The sequence below is a fragment of the Tupaia chinensis genome, unplaced genomic scaffold (assembly GCF_000334495.1).
Source record: "Tupaia chinensis unplaced genomic scaffold, TupChi_1.0 Scaffold000002_1, whole genome shotgun sequence".
Classification (NCBI taxonomy): Eukaryota; Metazoa; Chordata; class Mammalia; order Scandentia; family Tupaiidae; genus Tupaia; species Tupaia belangeri.
This window is the reverse complement of record NW_006159428.1, coordinates 3,228,515-3,238,915: the sequence shown is the minus strand read 5'-3', so window position 1 is coordinate 3,238,915 and position 10,401 is coordinate 3,228,515. Positions and strand designations below refer to the sequence as shown.

General features: G+C 34.8%; 1 long non-coding RNA gene across 1 annotated transcript; it reads right to left on the bottom strand.

Annotated features, from left to right (window-relative positions):
• Positions 1-1,337: 1,337 nt before the first annotated feature.
• On the bottom strand, positions 1,338-10,401 carry LOC114008072 (uncharacterized). The gene is made up of 3 exons (XR_003549637.1): positions 10,315-10,401; positions 5,384-5,991; positions 1,338-4,132 (listed from the first exon to the last, which is right to left on the bottom strand). It is a non-coding gene; the product is annotated as an uncharacterized LOC114008072 (long non-coding RNA).

The following is a 10,401-nucleotide window of genomic DNA, read 5'->3' as shown; positions in this document are numbered from 1 at the left end:
TTTTCAGCTTCTTTGTAAATTTACTTCATTAATACTTTTTTTTTTTGGAGAGGTTTTTCGCTATATGGCGCGTGCGCTCGCCAGACAGACTGAGAGAGACATAGAGACAGAAAGCGAGAAATCAACCCCCAGGAGGGATGGTCACGCCGCAATCCCTTCTCCTTTGTCATGCCGCAATCCCTTCTCCTCCATTCTCCTCTCCGGATCTTGGGCACAATGCACATGCACCCGGCATGAGTTTTAAGCCACCGGGTCCAGGACGCGAACCGCGATCGACTACGTGGGAGTCCAGCGACATAGCCATTACACTAACTGCTGGTTCCCAATACTTTTTGATTAAATTATTATGTTAAAGCATTTTTTACAATAAGGATGCATTATGACATAAGATAATAAGCAAGAATAACTAAAATAGGAACAAAAAGTATATTCTAGACTTCTTGCTTATGTAGCAGAGTCTGCATTCAAACCTGCCTTACTAATGCTTCTACTATATTACTCTCTCGGATTAATCAACACTGTAGTGCTTAAATCTACCAGTATTTCCCTTTGTCATTAACTGAGCCAGCAGAGATTATTGACATCTCTTTACTGTGTTTAAAATATTTTTAAATGGTCTCTTAGTTGATAGGTATGCTATATTTAAATTAGAATGTTATCCAATAAATTGTTGCTGGCAATGAAATGGACCCAAAATTTGGGATGTTCAGCTGAATATCTTAAATAATAAAAAGATCATTATACTAAATGTGGCAAAATACACTACCAGGATAATAAACTCTGAATTAAAACTGCAAAGCATAATGCCAGGTTGACATTTTTCTAATAACATTCCTAGTTGTCAGGATGATAGGAGTAGGATAATACAGGAAGGGGCACACACACAGTAATTACAAAATTCCAGGCTCTGTTTGAAGTACTTTACATGTTTATTCGTTTTATTTCTCCAACAGCACTATGCCATACTATTATGTCTAACTTACATGTGTAGACTAGTAAAAGAAGCCAGAATACTTTGAAAAAAGAATAAATATATATAATTTCAGAAGGTAAACCTTTGCAGTTTTAAAGAGATAGTCTCCAACCTTATTATATTGATGTATCCTAAACACCATAAAGAAAGTAAGATCACCTAAATTTCTGAAAATCAGACTAGAACCTTTTTTTTTAAGTTTCCGATAGAAGTGACAGTGATTACTAAACAGGTGTATTAACTTCAGCAATGCTATTTATAAGCTGAAAGTAACTTTTTCCCCAACATCACTGAGGTATATTTCACAATAAAAGTTGTATATATATGCTATTTATAAGCTGAAAGTAACTTTTTCTCCAACATCACTGAGGCATATTTCACAGATAAAAGTTGTATATCTTTAAGGTAGATGCCTAAATGTTTTGCTATATAATAGTCAAATGATTACAAAAATCAAGCTTATTAACACACCAATCACCTTACACAGTCAGGTGTGATGTGTGTGTGCGTGTGTGCGCACATTTACACTAATACTCAAGATAAGCTCTCTTAGTAAATTTCAAGCATATAATACATTATTAAGTATAGTCAGCATGCTCTGCACTAAGTTTCCAGAACTTACTCATCTTATAATTGGAGGTTTGCATAATTTTACCAACAATTTCCCAATTTCTGTGCCCCAAGTCCCCTGGAATCCACTTTCTATTCTGCTTCTATGAGTACATTTTTTTAAAAAAGTATTCTACATATAAGCTCTTACAGTATTTATTTATCTCATTTATTTCGATTGACATATTGTCTTCTGGGTTCATCCATTCTGTCACATATGTCAGATCCCTTTCTTTCATAAGGCTGAATTACATTCAATCATGTATTTACATCACTGTTTTTCAGACATTCATGCATCTCTGGACACTTACATTATTATGTTGGTTATTGTGAATAATGCTGGAAAGAATATGGTAGCACAGATACCTCTGTAAGCCACTGATTTTATTTCTTGTGGATATATACTCAGGAGGTGGATGCTATATCATATCGTGTCATGAAGAAAGTCATCAAACGTTTTTGCATAGGAAAATATGCCAAGACTTCCTCCATGACCTAATGTAATAATTTTACATTTAATTTTTGAGGCATCTTCATAATAATCTCCATAGTGGCTATACCAATTTACATTCCTATAACAGTATACAAGGGTTCTTTTTCTCCACATATCTAATTTTTCCAACATACTTTATGGAAGAGACTATCTTTTACCCATTATTGGCATTTTTGGTGTCTTAGTTGAAAAGTAGTTGACTTAATATGTAAGTTTTTTTTCTGGGCTTTCTGTTTTCTTCCACTGATCTATGCATGTTTCAATGTCAGTGCATTACCAATTGATTACTATAGTTTTGTAATATATTTTTAAATCAGAAAATATAATGTCTCCACCTTTATTCTTCTTGCTCAAGATCACTTTACCTATTTGAGGTTGTTTGTGGTTCCATACAAATTAATACGTGTGTGTGTGTCTGTGAAAAAATGCCATTAGAATTTTGATAGAGATTGTACTGAATGAGTAGAATGTTTTGGTTACTATGGACATTTTAACATTATGCCTCGAAGCGAGCAGCCTTGCCAGACCCCAGGCTACCTGTGGCTGCAGGGCCTTTCAGGACCCTTGGCTCAGCTCCCCACCATCCCAGCCCCCCACCATCCCAGCCCCAACTCGCCTTTGGACTTCAAGTTTGTGTCTTACAACTTTAAGACAATTTGTGCCCCTCCTCACCCCATCTGGAGACCAGAGACGGATTCAAGAGGAGCCTTGCCAAACGCCAGGCTGCCTGTGTCTACAAGGCCTAATAGCTGGTACATCCCCCCTTTAACCACAGCTTCTAAGTAAATAGTCATTAATATAAATGAGCTAAAGGAACACTTTCTTATTAGCTTCCTTTTTTATTTTCCTAAGTAAAAGTATCATGACTGAGATTCTCACCATGGCCTTCAAACATGTCTGCTCAGTCCATTCCATTCAGAAGTTAGACAATGACAATAACAGCAACAAAATGATGTATTTCAGCTTCACCTTTCTCCATTTCTGACGAAACTCTCAAGAGTAATCTAACTTCACCCATCATTTTCATGGTTATGCCTTGCAGTGAGTCTTCTTTTTCTTTTAGTTCTCCAAAAAAGTAGAAGGTAAGAAATATTCCTGTGTAACTCCTATTCCAACACACGCACAGTATGCTCCATTATTAACATTCTCCATGGAGTGGTGTTTATTACAACTAATGAACCAAAATCAACATAGTCTCCCAAAGTCCATAGTTTATGTCAGGTTCACTCTTAGCACTATAGATTTATGGGTTTCACAAATGTATAACATGTTCCCAACATTTCTGGATTATACAGAGTATTCACCAATCTAAAGATCTTCTGTGCATGCCTATTTTTCCCTCTCTGCCACTAACTCTTAGCGACCATTGATTTTTTATTTTTACTGTTTTCAAGGTTTTCTTTTTCCAGAATGTAATATAGTTGAAATCATATAGTATGCAGCCTCTTCAGACTGGTTTCTTTCACTTCGTTATATACACTTAAGTTTTCACCATTATCTTCTCATGGCTTGATATTTTTTTCTTAGCATTGAATAATATTTCATTGTCTGAATGTTCCGCAGTTTAACTATTCACCTAATGAAGGACATCTTGATTGTTTCTAAGTTTTGGTAAATTAGAAAAAATAAATAAAAAAGCTGATATAAAGTTCCACATGGCAGGTTTTTCTGTGCATACTCAGTTCTTCTGGGTAAATACCAAGGACCACAATTACAGTCTTCTGATAAGAGAATGTTTAGTTTTGTAAGAAATTGCCAAACTATATGTGAAAGTAGCTGCACCATTTTGCATTTCCATTAGCGATGAATGAGAGTTTTGCTTCTCCATGTCCTTGCCAGCATGTGGTAGTCAGTGCTCTAGATTTTGGTCATTCTAATAGGCAAACAGTTGTATCTTGTTAAAACCAGGGAGTCCTGGATCCCCTGAACTACAATATTTCCTCCAGTACTTCACTGAAATTGCTTGAAACTGTCCTCTGGATTATCAGACTCTTCATTTTTCATCTGCCTTGCTTTCAAACGGTATCTGCCTTACTTACCTTTAACTAGTGATAGACCTAAAAAGGAATGTTTTAAAAGAGATTAACCATTTGCTTCCCTTTTCTTTTGAATGAATAATTTCCCAAACAGCACATTAGCAGGCTAAAAATGAAACATTTTTTTGAAGCTGCTTGGAAAGGTCCATTGAAGTTTTTTAACTTATTTAATTTTGTCTATTATTATTATTATCATTATTATTATTTTGATTTACTGTAGGGAACATGCACTCACCAGAGAGTGAGAGAGAGGGAAAGTGAGAAAGCAAGCTGCCAGGTCTGGGACTTGAACTGCAGCTGGATATATATATATATATTCAGTTTTTTGCCTTAGGGCCTATGAGCTCACAAGAGAGAGACAGAGACAGAGATAGGGAGAAGGAAAGTGAGAAATCATCTCCCCGAGGGGGAGATAGCCACACCACGATCACTTCTCCACCATTCTCCCCCTGGGAACTTGGGCATCCACGTACATACCCCCAGTGTGATCTTCAAGCCACCAGGTCCAGGACTTGAAGTGCAGTTGGCCATGTGGGAGTCTAGCAAAGTAACTGCTACACCATCTGCTATTCCAGTCCATTTAAATTTTAATGGTCTTCACAAATCTTGAGCATCCAGACTTTGGTTACACCTACTTCATGTATGGAATAATTGTTTATAGGTAAATCTTGCCTCAGAATAAACAAAAATGGCCAGTAAATGGTAACAGATTTATAGTGTGGCCCATCAACTTTTTTCCTCCTAAATTTCTCCTGAAATTATGGATGTAAGGTTGTCTTGTTATTTTAATAAACCAATGTGAATTTTTCCCAGTGATTTGTAACGTCTCTCTTCTGTGTTCCTCTTTGTTATAAAAATTCATTTCTCTGATACATAAATTAGTAAATGGTTGAACAACAGTAACCTGGCCAACTTTGGCCATTAGTGGAGCCAAAAGATTCCAAAAACTTCATGAATAAAATGATAAAATTTTAACCAGAATTCTTAAGCTATCTTCCAGGATGTGAAGCTCATCTGTTGTAAACTGCTGACTGGAAGCACACAGATCTCAGAGTGAATGGTGCTAAAGTCCTGGTGACTGTCCCCTTCAAGAACAAAAATGGATTACTTAAAGTCTCATCAATCAAGAAAGGCCACAAAATGATCATACCCTCTTAAACTATTATAATCATTCAAATGATATACTTGAAACCCTTTGCCTTAATTTTCCCCTTAAACATGCATGCTTGAAAGTTCTTGAGGAGATGCAAGCTTGGGCATCCACGTACATACCCCCAGTGTGATCTTCAAGCCACCAGGTCCAGGACTTGAAGTGCAGTTGGCCATGTGGGAGTCTAGCAAAGTAACTGCTACACCATCTGCTATTCCAGTCCATTTAAATTTTAATGGTCTTCACAAATCTTGAGCATCCAGACTTTGGTTACACCTACTTCATGTATGGAATAATTGTTTATAGGTAAATCTTGCCTCAGAATAAACAAAAATGGCCAGTAAATGGTAACAGATTTATAGTGTGGCCCATCAACTTTTTTCCTCCTAAATTTCTCCTGAAATTATGGATGTAAGGTTGTCTTGTTATTTTAATAAACCAATGTGAATTTTTCCCAGTGATTTGTAACTTCTCTCTTCTGTGTTCCTCTTTGTTATAAAAATTCATTTCTCTGATACATAAATTAGTAAATGGTTGAACAACAGTAACCTGGCCAACTTTGGCCATTAGTGGAGCCAAAAGATTCCAAAAACTTCATGAATAAAATGATAAAATTTTAACCAGAATTCTTAAGCTATCTTCCAGGATGTGAAGCTCATCTGTTGTAAACTGCTGACTGGAAGCACACAGATCTCAGAGTGAATGGTGCTAAAGTCCTGGTGACTGTCCCCTTCAAGAACAAAAATGGATTACTTAAAGTCTCATCAATCAAGAAAGGCCACAAAATGATCATACCCTCTTAAACTATTATAATCATTCAAATGATATACTTGAAACCCTTTGCCTTAATTTTCCCCTTAAACATGCATGCTTGAAAGTTCTTTGAGGAGATGCAAGTTTTTTTTTTTTTTTTTCCCCTTCTAGCCTTAACTGCCTGCTTTCCTTGCCTTGCACATGGCAATAAAGGTGAACTTTCCATCACCACATCCTGGTATCACAGGCAAGCTTAGTTTGATTTTGGTGATACCAGATTATTAATATTTTTATTTGCCTTCTAATGGCTCACTAATGTATGTTTCTGACTTAACAGTAGCTTTTCATTTGCTATGCTATCCAAAGATAAATAGCATTTTTATTCCTGTTACGATCTTTCTATAATTCCTCCCATAGTACCAACTATAATAATAAAAAATTATTTCTCCAGTATTTTCTCCCAATTTCAAGATTCATGTTAACTCATCCTACCCAAGGAAACATCCATATAATTCTCCAACAGAACCACAAGTATATTATATCCAAAACATAGTAGTACTAATAATAGAAATGGTGTATTTCATAGACATTATATATTTTAATCTTCATAATAATCCCTTGAAAGAAAATTATTCTACATACCTCACTACAGATAAAACCAAGAACCAAAATAACTAAGTAATGTGTAAAAGTAATGTGCGAAATGTCAAAAAGTCAAAACAAGCATAGTGACTAGAATTCAAGTCTACCTAATTGCTAACTTTACAGCTTGTCAAAACAAATTTTATATATAATAAAACCAGTTTTCTGTTTTGTTAAAAGTTCAGTTAATGACTTCGGCATCCACAAATCACTCAGATAAATCTAAGATACTATCCAGACTAGAATCTAAAAGACTTTTCTAATCGTTCTTCAGCACTATACACATCCAAGTCATTTATGATTGTGATAAAGGGATGTCAACGAAATATTTATATACATTATATACTGGCATTTCACTCTTCCATTACACTTACCTCCTAATCTCTCGTCTAAGTCATCTTCCTTATATCACCTTACTTATTCTGAAACTCAAGTTTTTATATCATTTACTTGCACTAAGTCTTTCAATTATTCTAACTGAATGCTGAGGAAGTGCAAAGTCCTAATCCTCTTATCCCCAGATCCATTATGATTTCCTGTTGATTCCCTTGCTATTCAGTCCCATTCCCTTTTGATGTAAAAGCTCTTCCTTTCATAATTGCTCCATGAATATGCCATTCACTTTCAGGTCTTCTCTGTTTCTTCTGCTTATGTTCTTTCTTTGGTCCTTATTTCTTTCATTCCCTGACCAAAAATCTAATTGGCATCTATTTATCAGTGATATGTTTAGATTTGAAGAAGCTTTTGTTTTTGTTTTTATTTTTTTTTCATATTTCTCTCTCCTAAAATAAATTGGTAAAAATCAGATACTCATTTTCACAACATACTCTTTTTTTTCCCTAGACACTCCATCATCTAAAATTTCTTAGACATAAAAGCTCACACTAAGCTCTCTGGTTTATAGACATGGTGAGATAATAATAGAAGGTTTAAATATCTATAAAGTTTTGTTTGACATGCTGGGAAGACTATGTAAGCAACAATAATTATAGTAACTTTTTTTGTAAATTAAAATCTAACAATAAGAAATGCAAAAATCCCAGTAAAACATTACATGCATGGTACCATTTCAGAGCATTTATAATTCAAAATAGATATTAATAAATTTCAGAGATAGAAAAGCATATGTATTTGTCCACAAACGGTGGAAAATCAGAAAACCATCACATCTCAAAATATATAGCTATAATTTTCTAAAAAATTTAGCTTACCACTAAGAAAATGCAAACTTAACACAAAATATTCAAATCATGAAAGAGATAAAAAAGAAATTAAAAAATTCCTATTTTAGCAAAATTCATAAAAGGCAAGAAAGTTTAATAAACATACAATCTAGAAGCATTAGGATAAACATGGATAAGCTATATAAATGTAAATTAAGACATAAAATGTTAAATTTATTAAAGAAAAAAGAAAGCAAATTTGAGCATATGTAGTTTATAATAGGAAAACTAAAAATAAATATATAAATAGATAAGCAAAACTAGATAAAGAGAAGTATTGTATAAATGGCAATTTTATATTGGAAGGCACAGGACTGAAGAAAAAGTTCAATAATGAGGCAAATGTGGGTCTTTTGTAACGAAAAAAAATCTGTAATATTATGAACATTTATATTTATAAGCCCATGTTCCCTATAATGCAGTAGTAAAATATATGAGTATTAAAAACATTGTCAATTCCTCTCCACCAAGAAAGATTCCTATCACATAACAATAATTTATCTCAAAATTCAACAAGCATAAGAGACAAAAAAGGATAAGAGATTTGACTATCACTTTCAACATTCCTAGAATTTTATACCATACTCTAAATATCAATATATGTTCTTCTAAAATTTACAAAGATTATTTATAACATTAATTATGCTCAGAGATCCAGCAAAATAGTCTACTAGGGACACAGAGGGAGAGCCCAATCAAGATGAATAGATGGCTACATTCAAGCCCAGCAGTGACATGAGACCAGGACTCTGGGAAGCCTTTGGGGTGCTGGGTAATGAGCAGAAGACAGAAAAAGAAGATCTACTGTCCAAACTCAGATAGGAGCCCAACAGAAGGAAACCACCCACAGTGTATCACAAATAGGTTTCTGCACTGGAATTCAACACTGAGATGCCTACTTCCTTTCTATCAGGCAGAAGGAACTGCATGAGTCTGCTCCCCCAAAGCTGCTAAAAGATACTATCTTGTCCACCCTATCTAAAATAGGTCTTTGTAAAACTGGTACTGTAGATCACTTTTTATTTTGTTTGTTTATTGTCATTACTTCATTTATTTATTTGAAGTTGACTAGAGAAAAAGAGAAATAGTGAGAAAGCAAGCTGCCAGATCTAGGACTTGAACTACAGTCAGCCATGTGGGAGTCCAGTCACCTTAACCACCATGCCACCTGCTGGCCCTGATCCTTTACTTTTTATTCTAATATTTTAGAATTCAAAATTCTACTAATTTTGAATTATTTACTAATTATTGTAATCCCCACCTGAACTTGAGTTCTATAAGGGCAGGGATCAAATACTATCTATTCACTATTCAATGCTCAAAATTAAGGATAATACTAAGCAAAGTATAGGAACCCTATGTAATCTATTGAATGAATAATTTTTTAAAAGCATGACAAACATTAACTCTACTTCAGGTTAGGTATTTTTTGATTTGTTAGTATTTGCTCAAACTGAAGTTCTGTAGTACTGATGCCAATGCTAAACAGGCAAGGAAGGTTTTATTCAAGTTTACTATAATAAAGGACACGGATCAGAACTGTCTGCACTCAAATCCACAAAAAGACAGTCTTGAGACTTAAGAAATAGGGGGGTGGGAGAGAAGAGAGGGTGGGATCATAGGGATGCTTCAGTTTGCTAATGACTTTACTCCAAGGAAGAGTAACTTTTCTCCTACCTTCAAGCTGTGATTTTATAACTTGAGGCAAATAGCTTTTGAGGTTAGGATTCCTAGCCTCCCACTTAATTTAGGAGATAGGACAGTTTTTCGTTAATTACATTTCCAAGGAATGGCTTCCAAGCCCTTGAGAAAGTTACAAAACTAGCAAAAAAATAAATAAATAAAAAACAAACAAGAACTTTTAAAAAAGATTTACATCTCAAAAGGGCAGAGAAACAACTCAAAATTAATACATTTTTTAAAATAACTGCTCATGGCCAACCGTGGTTCGAGTTCCCGGACCTGGTGGCTTGCTCACTCCGTCTCTGTCTCTCTCTGGTCAAAATTGAAAAATAATAATAAATAATTCCTTAAAACAAAAGTAACTGCTCAGGGGAGAGAGGGTGGAGATGGGGAAAAAACATTCAACAAAAGCAAAAGTGAAAAATTACCAGTTGATGATAATGTACATGGTAATATCCAGGACATGACTAGTATGCACTGGGAAAAATCATTTTGTATGCTGTAAGTATATCCAGTGATTAAATATTAATTTATATTAATATATATTTTTGTGAATATAGATAAACATATATAGATACATATGTGTGTGTGTGTGTACAAATGCTCTAAAGAAAGAGGAGTCCGGGACCTGAAAGTAGAAAAATAGCTTGTTTAAAATGCGAAAAAAGCTGAGGAAAACATTACGTAACTTGGTGATTGAGTAGATGCTTCGCAGTTTCGTGTCAAAGTAATTTAAACTGTGGGATTCCTACCTCTCACGGTTCCACATGGAAAGAACGGCTGAACCCTCCTCTACACAAACCCTTTTTAGTCTAACTTCTCATCCCAGGCCACTCCTT